Below are 12,791 nucleotides of genomic sequence, written 5' to 3' on the forward strand. Positions count from 1 at the left end.
CATCTCAGAGGCTAAGCAAACAGTTGTGCTCTTTCCACATTTGGGTCTTGGTTCAAATGAGGCCATCAATGTAGAATCCGGTGGTGTTTCTATCACAGAGTTCTGGATGACATAGCACCACCAGCATGACTGAGCAAGGCTGTCTGAGCCCAGCTAACTATTACAGTTCTGGAAAGCTGAGGGAAACCCAAGCGTTTCGTTTACACTTTAGTGTATGAATTAGATATTACATGCCAAATGTTTTCTATTCTATTTCCTTCATGCAACAGATGCAAACGTAGATCAAATCACGCAAAGGAAAGTAAATAAAAGCTGAGTTTGACAGAATAATTTCGTTAAAGGTAAATACTGTAAAGAGAGACGACATCAGTGTGTCAGATGGTGGGTAACACATTCAGTTGGTGGGGATTTTTTAACTGAGCAGTTTTCTAAAGCTTTTGGCCTGAGTGCAATCTGTAAAATACCCTGCACCATCTAAGTTAATCCTGAGAGTTGTGAGGCTTGAGACGTGAGATCATAGAGCCAACATTGTGAAGATGGAAATGCCCTGACCCTGATACGACCTTCATACCTTCAAAAACCTAACCCAGGCACTTCAACACAATCAATACAGCCCTCCCAGTGTTGGCTGGCAGCTCCAGACCAGCATCCATTAATGCTCTCACGCAATTGTTAAACTTTGTATTAAGGAGCAATATCAACTTTGTTATGACATGGATATTATCTGGTACATTACAGTCAGGAGGGAAAGATGGAGAGAGAGAGAGAGAGAGAGTTGAAGAGAGAGATAGAGATGAAGAAAGATATGAAGAGGTGAAGAGAGAGAGGGGGAGAGAGATGGATGAAGAAAGAGGGATGAAGGGATGAAGAAAGAGATAGAGAGAGCGAGAGAGCGAGAGAGATAGAGAGAGAGTAGGCCTATAGAAGTTGGTTTAGCTAGAAGTGCTGTGTTAAAAGAATCCATCCTTCATGGACACCCTCCTCTCATACCAACAGATTATTTATGTGGAGCCGGTTAAAGTGCTGAGCATGGCTGAGCGTATAAATAGGACTGTGTACATAATCACAGGCTCACATGGGAAGCAAATGGGAGGGAGAGGAGGGGAGAGAGCCTATTACTAGAGCATCAGATCATCAGCTCCAGACTTGATCTACTCTGACTCATCAACAACTGAGGAAAACTCTGATCTCCCTCTCTCACACATGTGGTCTGCATGTTGGCCAGGTCGCAATTGTAAATGAGAACTTGTTCTCAACTTGCCTACCTGGTTAAATAAAGGTGAAATACATTTTTAAAAATGTAGGCCTAGGTTCACGGATATAGCCCCAGAAACTTCTGTGTCTACTGGTGCACAAAGTTGTGAAATGGCATTGTGTATAATCATTACTCATATGAGCTGACTGAGTACCTCATCTAATTCCATATTTGACTTGGTTCACTGACTGACTGATGTATATGTGAGAGATGATTTGGGTCAAGTCTGACTTGCAAATACATCTAATTTGTTGGGCAACTTTTTATAAATAGCCGCATAATCAACAAAAATTCTTGGAGCATGCCTGATATGATCATATTCTCTAAGGCAATATTTTTGTTACTGCTTAGTGGTACTAACTAGGGTCATCATTTTCTAAACAATGCCTAGACTCTAATAACGCTCTGATGAGGAATCAAAAGGGATAATTGAATCAAATTCCACGATAGAGGGCACAATTCATGCTGAACTGTATAACTCCGAAGAGTCTGAACTCATGCATATTTGAATTGTTCTCTCTGGTGGCCGATCTCAGTGGATGCTCTAGGTTGTTGTCTTTCTCTGGAGGTCATATTGGCCATCCTGAAGGTATGGGCCTGGTCAGAGTGCCAACTGTGGAGAGGCCTGCTAGGAGATCCATATGTTATCAGCTAAATCACAGTCAATGGAGGCCGTTACTGCATCGCTCCTGACTGGTATCTAATGAAAACCATGTCATGCTCCGTTGCCTTTGTTTTTTAACCAGCGATGTGAAGGAAATTGGAAACGACAGCGGTAATACTGCAATCAAACCTCAGAGTTTCGCATGCAGCACATTCCTACAGCCAAACCTATGATAAATACAATTGGGGAGTATAGGGCCGCCTCTCCCTTTTCAGTTTATGAAAATGAATACTTCACAGTCCATAACGATCCACATCAAGGGAGAGATGTATGGTGCTTCAGAGAGGAGGTGCAGGTTCTTTAATATGATCAATAGGCTGGTCTGGACTCCCCCTAACCTTCCCTATCTTACTGGTTCAGGTCAGGGCACCACAGGCCACGACCAAATATGATATGTTCATTACAGAAAGCTTTAAGTTGGAGGCGTGGGCCCTGGCATCTTAATGTTGTGTTAGCCTTGTGGCAAGTGAGGTTGACTGACTAATAGAGGAGATATTGTATATGAGCTCTTTGCCCAGGTTTTCACACAGGGGTTTGAGACGGACTGCAGAGAAATGTACTCTCTACTGTAACACGTTCTTTCTCTTCAGTAAACATTTTCAAAGGTGTTTGAACAAGGATGTGATCACTGCAGTTTTTACAATATGGGGAAAGGGGACCTTAAAATGGAGGAAGAAATTAACTTGAAATATCTTTATTGGGATACAGTCAGTTCAATTGAATATTCTAATACAGTACCTGCAATTACCAAAGAGGAATGTCCTCTGCAACTTCCCATTTCCTTCAATACTTGTTTAAAGCATCTGCTTTTGTAGCACTATAATCTGAGTCCTTGGCGCGGCACCAAACAAAGCGTTAGCTTCGTATCTGTCTGCCCGAGGGACTGCATTGGTTGCACATGATGGCAGAGGACCCAGACTGGGCACATCTGGTAGAAGGAGAGGGAAACAAAACACCATCCTGAGACAGCTATGATTTACTTATCTAATGAATCATCAGCCTTTTACACCAGTCCCAGAAATGACATAGTTTGAAGCGATGCATGAGTCTGAACACATCTGATGTTTTCAGCCATACCAGTTATGCTCATAAAGATGCAAGTTGTCTATTTTCATCAGTCATTGACTCCAGCCTCAGAAAATAAGTCATTTGAGGCAGTGTATGAGTCAGAGCATAACTGATGTGTTGGACCATGCTGAATCACTTGCCTTACTTATACTGTAAGTCCTTTCTTATCGAAATACCATACAATACCATGTTTCATAGAGTTGCACATGACTGTCACCACACTGTCCCTACACTCAACACGAACCCCAGAATGGTGTGATATGTGTAGGGTTGGTTTTAGCATGCTCTTTATAAAAGATTACAGCTGAGGTATGAATGATTCTACTGATGCTTGCAGTGCGAAGAATATCAATCGATTCCTTAACTGTTGGATGGCTCAGGGGACATTAACAGCAGTTGGACATTTCAGTGAAGTGTGGCATGCATGGATGAAATTGCACTTCTCACATCCCTGTCTTAGGTCAGGGTAACGCTAGCCAATGGGCATCTGTAAATGTTACTTTTCCAACAAAGGAATTGCCAAATCATGCTGGATTTGGACAAATCACAAAAATGTTAGCTTCCATGCTGATTTTATGTGATGGAATCACATGCACATACTGTCAAGAAAAGAGTCGATATGAAATGGAAATAAATGTCATCTCAAAATAGAACCCAAGCCCTAAAAAGTGAACCAATGTTGTGGATACAAGGGTTTCTGAAGGACATTCAAAGGCCCACCTCAATGTCAATGTACTGAGTGATGGACCCACTATGATTACAGTACAGAGGTTTGCTGTGTAAACCTGTCTCCATTGGACACAGAATATGTATTATTATGGCAGGTACCAATAAGGGACCACTGTGGAGATCATAATCAAGATGGCTGCTGCGGCATTTACATTTGACAGAGGAGAATTGGTGCAATGACTGTTATCCCTATCTCTGTAAAAGCGGGTAGGGAAAATAGTATTCCTTTCTTCATCTCATGGACCTTCAATTAACGGTACTTGATAGCTGCGTTGATCCCTCTCAGCCAGCTTGGTGAGAAGGGAGAAAGGAGATGGGTGAAATTTGATAAATGGATATTTTAAGAGCAGTTTGTGCCACTTGCAGTTGTGTGAAAAGTCTGAGGTGTTCAACAGCATAAATTATTGGGATCTTTTTTCACGACACACTGTACGTCTATCACTTCGGTTATTCACCAGTTGTTCTTACGTATTGCCGTGTTGTATTTCCTCAGAGCGTCACAGTACAGACTATTCTGTACAAATGGTTAATAATCAAATTGAAAAGAGAGACACAAAGGCTAGCTTCTGGTGACCAAGAAATATGATTCAGAAGCATTTCTTTGTAAAGCTGAAAGTTGGTAAATAACATCACTCAAGTGAAATCAAATGTTTAGAACAAGAACAAATAGGCTTGTGGAAATGTATTGGTTTTGTTTCTGCAGATTCATACGATTTGATTTGAAAAGAAGCGCTCTATAACTGTTTTACAGCAACACGAATGTCATATCATTTGTGCTGAACCCTGTTTGATGGCATTAAAGATGGAACTTTAATTTGAACCCTGTTTATGATTGTGACAGCGATACATGTGGCGGGTTGTTCTCCAAATGTTATTTGTGGCAGCACATTAAAGTGTGACTGTTTGTTTTCTCTGCAGCCTGCTTTCAAGTCATCATTGAGAGAAGCATTTGAGAAGAGACTACAAATACTGGTGAGTGCCACCTTTTCAAATTGAAGCCACCTTATTTACATACTGCAGTTCAGGCTAGCCCGGGGAGGAAGGAGTGAGACATGGCATTGAGAATGAAGATATACAAAAGAAAACAGGATAATAATAACTAAAGAAAACAGGATAATGGAATGGCCTGTCCTTATTCCCACTAACAGTTTCTAAAAGCTATTCAAATTATATATTTGTTAAACAGACACACCTGCACATACTCATGCACGCAGACACTCACGCACGCATGCACACACGCATGCATATACACAGAGAGAGCTACACAATTCTGTTCCATACAGCAACATTCCCTTACTGGTCCAGTGCAGCTATTTCACCACGACTGTGTTTTTTCACATAGGCAGGGTTGGGCTGGAACCACAGCTTTTGCATCCCAGCCTGCGCAATGGGAGTCGGCTCCATTATCAGAGCTGCTGCCTCGCCACCCTGCAGCAAACCCAGCATCCTCTGCTCCTGCAGATTTAATTTCTTATCTCAATAGGGAAAACAGCCCCTCTGATGAACAGCACAACTGCCCTGGGCTGCTGTGAACATGGCTCCATAATACATAGCTACAATAGATGCTTCTGATTAACTTATGAATGGAGGAAAGCACTGATATTCCTCTCAGGAAATTGAAGTTGGTAATAGATATTCAGGGGGATTTGCTATATAATAATTGTAACTGGGATAGGGCAAGGGAGAACCTCTCTCCAACATTAATCCAGTCCCGGAGCAGCAGAGAGCAATGTTTTATAAGGGTCTGCCATCGATGACATATCGAATCCATAAAGAGGATCCCAAGTAGATGAATATCAGTAATGTGCTGCTGTTGTGTATTCTGTGTTCTAAGACAGCCAGGCTTTAAGTTATTGATTGTAGGTAGTTGAAGACATGCACTCATTTCAAAAGAGGATTAGTGATGAGCTCCTTACCAACAATGCTCTCAGAGTCACATTTCCTGCTTCTTTAAGTGTGTTCAAAAATAATCTGTATTTTTCTTGTAAAACTTTTAAAAAAATGCCATAATTTACAATGGAAAAAGGGCAGACTGTTTTGGCTTACAAGACAAATATATAAAAAAATGCCATAATTTACAATGGAAAAAGGGCAGACTGTTTTGGCTTACAAGACAAATATATAAAAAAATGCCATAATTTACAATGGAAAAAGGGCAGACTGTTTTGGCTTACAAGACAAATATATAAAAAAATGCCATAATTTACAATGGAAAAAGGGCAGACTGTTTTGGCTTACAAGACAAATATATAAAAAAATGCCATAATTTACAATGGAAAAAGGGCAGACTGTTTTGGCTTACAAGACAAATATATAAAAAAATGCCATAATTTACAATGGAAAAAGGGCAGACTGTTTTGGCTTACAAGACAAATATATAAAAAAATGCCATAATTTACAATGGAAAAAGGGCAGACTGTTTTGGCTTACAAGACAAATATATAAAAAAATGCCATAATTTACAATGGAAAAAGGGCAGACTGTTTTGGCTTACAAGACAAATATATAAAAAAATGCCATAATTTACAATGGAAAAAGGGCAGACTGTTTTGGCTTACAAGACAAATATATAAAAAAAAGCCATAATTTACAATGGAAAAAGGGCAGACTGTTTTGGCTTACAAGACAAATATATAAAAAAATGCCATAATTTACAATGGAAAAAGGGCAGACTGTTTTGGCTTACAAGACAAATATATAAAAAAATGCCATAATTTACAATGGAAAAAGGGCAGACTGTTTTGGCTTACAAGACAAATATATAAAAAAATGCCATAATTTACAATGGAAAAAGGGCAGACTGTTTTGGCTTACAAGACAAATATATAAAAAAATGTGTTGGTGGAACAAAATATGTAAGCTTTGTACTATGTGACTAGATTTGGGAAATTGTTTATATTTTGCAAGATGCTTTACACTTTTGTCCACTGAGAGTCTTTTAGCTGAGCCTAAGTGTTCAACTTTTCTTCCGTTTTTTTGTTGCATTTGCTCACAGCTTCATCAATGTCATGCAGAGCCATGGGAAAAGTAATTGCGTGTCAACTCTTCTGGGCCCTAAAACAAAAGTCATTATGAGAGCGGAAAGTAATATGACCTGATATACCATGGGTAAACTCGTTTTCCCAATGAAGCCTACTGTATGGGCACCAGTTGTTAAGAGTACATGATCAGTAGTTGCTTTTATTTTATAATGAGAAAGCTTAGAGTAGCATTATGTCAGTGACAATTTCTTCATCATTCTTAAGCCTAACCTCCTCAAGAATAATTTATATAAATAATTAAAGTTAAAAGGGAAATAAGCTGTTGCAACATTCATTTTTGGATTTAATATAATTTATAAGAATATAACTTATAAATGGCTCATGAGCATTTTTCAACTGTCGTACCCCATCAGAACCCTAAATATAAGAGGGTTTTGCTCCAATGTTGGTGAACAAAGTAAATGTAAACAAACTCTATATAGCCTCAAAACATGTTTAATACTATCATTTTTACATTATGGATGGTCTATGAATTTCAGAGTGGTTCCATTTCTCCAGCCCTATCCCTCAGATTTTTACCGAAACAAGGGCGGGGCTCACAATCTGTACTGTACAAGCTTTCCAGATCTCTACAGGAAGAACATAAACAGACAGTACAACACAGCTTAATAAAGCAGGCCACACAATATATTAGATGGTTAGGATTAGGGCTTTGAATTCTTCTCATGGACTAACAAGTACCTTCCTTATGTATTGGCATAAGTTGTACTTTACATATAATTTTGTCAAATCCTGAAATGAAATTATGCGATCAAGTTGTTACAGTGCATTTGGTAAGTATGCAGACCCCTTGACTTTTTCCACATTTTGTTACAATTGATTCAATTGTTTTCCCCCCCTCATCAATCTACACAGAATATCCCATAATGACAAAGCAAAAACAGGTTTGTATAATTTTATTGCAAATGTAGATTTTCTTTTACTGAAATATCACATTTACATTTACATTTACATTTACATTTACATTTACATTTACATTTACATTTACATTTACATAAGTATTCAGAATCTTTACTCAGTACTTTGGTGAAGCACCTTTGGCAACGATTACAGGCTTGAATCTTCTGGGGTATGACGCTACAAGCTTGGTACACCTGTATTTGGGGATTTTCTCCCACACTTCTCTACAGATCCTCTCAAGCTCTGTTAGGTTGGATGGGGAGCGTTGCTGCACAGCTATTTTTAGGTCTCTCCAGAGATGTTAGATCAGGTTCAAGTTTGGGCTTTGGCTGGGCCACTTAAGGACATTCAGAGACTTTTCCCGAAGCCACTCCTGCGTTGTCTTGGCTGTGTGCTTAGGGTTGTTGTCCCGTTGGAAGTTGAACCTTCGACCAGTCTGTGGTCCTCAGCGCTCTGGAGCAGGTTTTCATATAAGATCTCTCTGTACTTTGCTTTGTTCATCTTTGCCTCGGTCCTGGCTAGTCTCCCAGTCCCTGATGCTGAAAAATATCCACACAGCATGATGCTGCCACCACCATGCTTCATCGTAGGGATTGTGCCAGGTTTCTTCCAGATGTGACGCTTGGCATTCAGGCCAAAGAGTTCAATATTGGTTTCATCAGACCAGACAATCTTGTTTCTCATGATCTGAGAGTCCTTTAGGTGCCTTTTGTCAAACTCCAAGCGTGCTGTCGTATGCCTTTTACTGAGTAGTGGCTTCTGTTTGGCCACTACCATAAAGGCCTGATCGGTGGAGTGCTGCAGAGATGGTTGTCCTTCTGGTAGGTTCTCCCATCGCCACAGAGGAGCTCTGGAGCTCTGTCAGAGTGACCATCAGGTTCCTGGTTACCTCCCTGACCAAGGCCCTTCCCCCCAATTGGTTAGTTTGGCTGGGCGGCCAGCTCTAGGAAGAGTCCTGGTGATGCTGAACTTCTTCCATTTAAGAATGATGGGGCCCACTGTGTTCTTGGGGACCTTCAATGCTGCTACATTTTTCTGGTACCCTTCCCCAGACAGGTGTGTGCCTTTCAAAATCATGTCCAATCCATTGAATTTACCATAGGTAGACTCCAATCAAGTTGTAGAAGCATCTCAACGATGATACATGGAAACAGGGTGCACCTGAGCTCAATTTTGAGTCTCATAGAAAACGGTCTGAATATTTATGTAAATAAGGTATTTTCATTTATAATTTTTTTATAAATGTGCAACGTTTTCTAAAAACCTGTTTTCACTTTGTCATCTTGAGGTATTGTGTGTAGATTGATGAGGAACATTTTTATTTAATCCATTTTAAAATAAGTCTGTAACGTAATAAAATGTCAAGGTCTGAAATCTTTCCAAACGCACTGTACATAACGCACTCAGTTGTATTACAGAAGACATTATTTTACAATGGAAAAGGCATACCTCAGATGGTGCGTTTCCTTAGTAGTGTTGAGGTAAGTTTGTCAGTTCCTAACGATGACACTAATTAGGCACAGTGGAAAATTGCATTCCCTGCTACATATCTGATACCTTCAGAGACTGACAGAACAATTAACAGATTGACAGTGAAACCAACCATAACATTGTGTGCGTGATACAAAGGACAGTGACATTATGTTGTTGACAAGATAAGGAACTTAGGAAACAATTCAGACACAAAAGAAATGTGTTTAATTAAAAGTTGTGGTAATTTAGATGCACTTGATCAGTCTAGACTGGAACAGCCCAATTTTAAAATGAGCTGAAATCACATATACAACACTGAGAAACTGCACCGGCTGGATTATATCTACCGGTCAGTGAAATTACATCATTTTTCACTATGAAACAGCCTCAGCCTCTTCTATTCATGGAAAATAGCCTACAAAACACATTTTGTTGGAGATTTGTGTGTTTTCACTCTGTGATTAAAAAAAGGGAAATATCGACCCTTTACAGAAATTGGGATTTTGGCTGCCGTTGACATCAACTTCCTCATCTGAAAACTCATACTTAGAATGTGTCTTAGGTCCCCAGTCACTGGTTATTTCAAGCCTGCACTGCTGATTTCAAAATTCCATAAGTACAGAGAAAGCGAATGTCAGCTCATTTTAGAGTATGCTTATTTTATCCTGCTTTAAGTAGAATATGAATACCTGCACAACAAAGAGTAGAGAAACAGTGTACCAGACCTGATATATGTATTTCATTAATATCGAGCTAAAAACCCTTGTTGGTTTTTCAATGAGCAGCAAATTGACAAATCAATCGGGGGAAATGGTACCATATGCCAACTATTAATGCTCTTTGAAGCAGGGGTGAACTTGAGGGTATTTTTTCATTGAATTAGCTTTTAGAAAGTGACAACCCGGAGCTTCTGGTGTGCGATTTTACTACGATAAGCAGGAAAGAGGATAAGCTGGTCATTTAAAAAGAGATGACCTTATCCTCACTTTTCTTGAGAAAGTGATTATGATTTATTTTAGTGATGAATTAAGTGTAGGAAATGAGACTGACAATCCTGGAACGCAATTATTAGGTTTTGCAGATGACTGTGACGTTATTTTCATTTAGCACCACACTAATAGCAGTCTTGTTTAAGCACCAACAGCCTAGCAGAGGCTGAAGAATTAGCTTTTTGATTCATCTTCTTCTGTAGTCTGGTCATCATATCTGTTTTGCTCATACTGTATATCTCTGCCTCTGTGAATCTAGTAGCATTATGGTTTGCTGCGGGGAATAAGAAATAGCAGCACGGGACACAGACAGGTTGGTTCCTGTTATCATGTTGTATTGTGTGTATACCTTGTAGACCGACAACTGTTGGCAGATTAGCTCTTATTATGGACTTAAATGATCTGAACTGAGACGGTCCTTAACCTACTCTTGCAGATTTATTTTATTTTTATTTCACCTTTATTTAACCAGGTAGGCTAGCGGTGTAACGATCTTCTTCATCTGAGGAGGAGTATGAAAGATCGGACCAAAACGTAGCATGGTAAGTGTCCATTTTAATGAAATATAACTGAACACTGAATACAAAATAACCAAAGTGAAACAATGAAAATCGAAACAGTTCTATATGGTGAAACACAGACACCTAAGTATGCCTAAGTATGGTTCTCATTTAGAGACAACGACAGACAGCTGTCTCTGATTGAGGACCATACCCGGCCAAAAACATAGAAAAAAGAACATAGAACGCCCACCCTAGTCACACCCTGGCCTAACCAAAATAGAGAATAAAAAGCCTCTCTATGGCCAGGGCGTGACAAGTTGAGAACAAGTTCACATTTACAACTGCGACCTGGCCAAGATAAAGCAAAGCAGTGCGACATAAACAACAACACAGAGTTACATATGGAATAAACAAACGTACAGTCAATAATATGTATATGGCAATGGCATGCGGTTCATTGACAAGCAGATCCTGTTGTCTTTAATGGAAGTCATGCATTTATATTAATTTCTATCTAAGGGTCACTATTGGGAAAGACAAAAATGTTGACAATACAACCAAGGCATTATCGTTTGCTAATAATGTAAATGTTTGATACAGTGCCTTCAGAAAGTATTTATAATTCCTTGACTTAATCAACATTATGTTCCGTTACAGCCTGAATTCAAAATTGATAAAATATTATTTTTTTCTCACCCATCTACACACAATACCCAATCATGACATGTTTTTAGAAATGTTTGCAAATTTATTGAAAATGAAATACATTTACATAAGTATTCACACCTCTCAGTCAATACATGATATAATTACCTTTGGCAGCGATTACAGCTGTAAGTCTTTCTGGCTAATTCTCTAATAGCTTTGCACACCTGGATTGTACAATATTTGCACATTATTCTTTTAAAATGTCTTTAAGGTCTGTCAAGTTGGTTGTTGATCATTGCTAGACAGCCATTTTTAAGTCTTGCCTTTGATTTAGGGTTGACTTTAAAATAAAGGACATACGTAAATGAATCACTAATCACATGAAATAAATAATCATCTTCAGAAATGACTTTGTCAAAGCAACAAAATAACTAGGGGCTTTACAATGATGGTTATTATTAAGTGGGTTAAAATCTTCCTAGAAGAGAGACAGGGTTGAGTTTTGGCACTTTAGCAGGCCTTCATTCATATAAAAGAAAATCGGATTGATGGATTTTTCCATGTGGTCTATTTTAAAGGGCACTTCATTTGATATATTAGGCTTTTAAAACAATTTATACTTAAAATATCAAAGGGACAAAAAAAGCACTCATTTTGTGGAATGGCCCAAATACGGATGATGCCTTTATAATCCCTTAGTAAATCACAGTGTAAAATATGGAGATGGCAGCATAACACATACACTGTAGTTTCATTTCCTGTGTTAGATTGGGTTGCTGTGTGACAGAAGTGACACGATTTGTCCTCGTAGTGCCTGGCTGCTTTAGATCTATGACCGGTTGGAGGGAATTGACAGGGGTAGCACTTATTGTTAGGAGTTATAAAATAGACCATGTTGCTTTTCGTATTGGGGCATCATTACACCAAAATCTGCTTTTTCAAAACTGTTAATAGCTTTTGTCACATCTTCTGTTGGCAGCAATTCAGTTGTCACCCGTTGAAGGCTTCAAATATTATCTTATATTCTTACGCTGTAATTAAACAACGGGGTGTATAACCAATAGATGTCAAAAAGCACACAGATTACTCACACAATGGAGGCCATTTTGGGGAATGTGTAGGCCCCTACCTAACTACGGATTCATGAACTAATCCTCATTATCTGAATGACATGCATGTCTCAAACACACTAGGGAAGTGGTTGGCAGAGCAATTTGCTAAAAAGTGTCTTAATAACAGCCAATTTTCATTTGCTGCCAAAAACGATCACATGGATATCCTAATAAATGTGTTTATTTGTAGAAATACAGTTGCATGTCCAAACAATTTCTGCAAACAAACCCATCTAAACCAATAATAGGATATCCCCGTTTTAGCTGAGCCATATCTCTATGTATTGTGACTATACCAGTGAGTGTTTTTCAATGGAATCATTTCCAAACACTATTAGAGGATAAACACAGACTGGACACGCTGAAAGTTAATAGTCAATGTTAAGGTCAATTTAGCAGAGTGAATCAA

The 12,791-nt window shown here is 38.9% G+C and overlaps 1 protein-coding gene across 6 annotated transcripts in view; it reads left to right on the forward strand.

The window, feature by feature from the left end:
* Positions 1 to 12,791, forward strand: part of LOC110503363 (leucine-rich repeat and fibronectin type III domain-containing protein 1) — a 136,173-nt gene that overhangs the window by 61,327 nt on the left and 62,055 nt on the right. For 3 of the 6 annotated variants that reach the window (XM_090218623.1, XM_090218624.1, XM_090218625.1), the window contains exons 2-3: positions 4,635 to 4,688; positions 10,592 to 10,661. The gene's annotated coding sequence lies outside the window, so the exon portion shown is untranslated. The remainder of the gene's footprint in view (positions 1 to 4,634; positions 4,689 to 10,591; positions 10,662 to 12,791) is intronic. The other 3 variants (XM_036961214.2, XM_036961217.2, XM_090218626.1) reach the window with 1 other exon arrangement.

This window comes from Oncorhynchus mykiss, chromosome 24 (assembly GCF_057628025.1).
Source record: "Oncorhynchus mykiss isolate SJ-2025 chromosome 24, ASM5762802v1, whole genome shotgun sequence".
Lineage (NCBI taxonomy): Eukaryota > Metazoa > Chordata > Actinopteri > Salmoniformes > Salmonidae > Oncorhynchus > Oncorhynchus mykiss.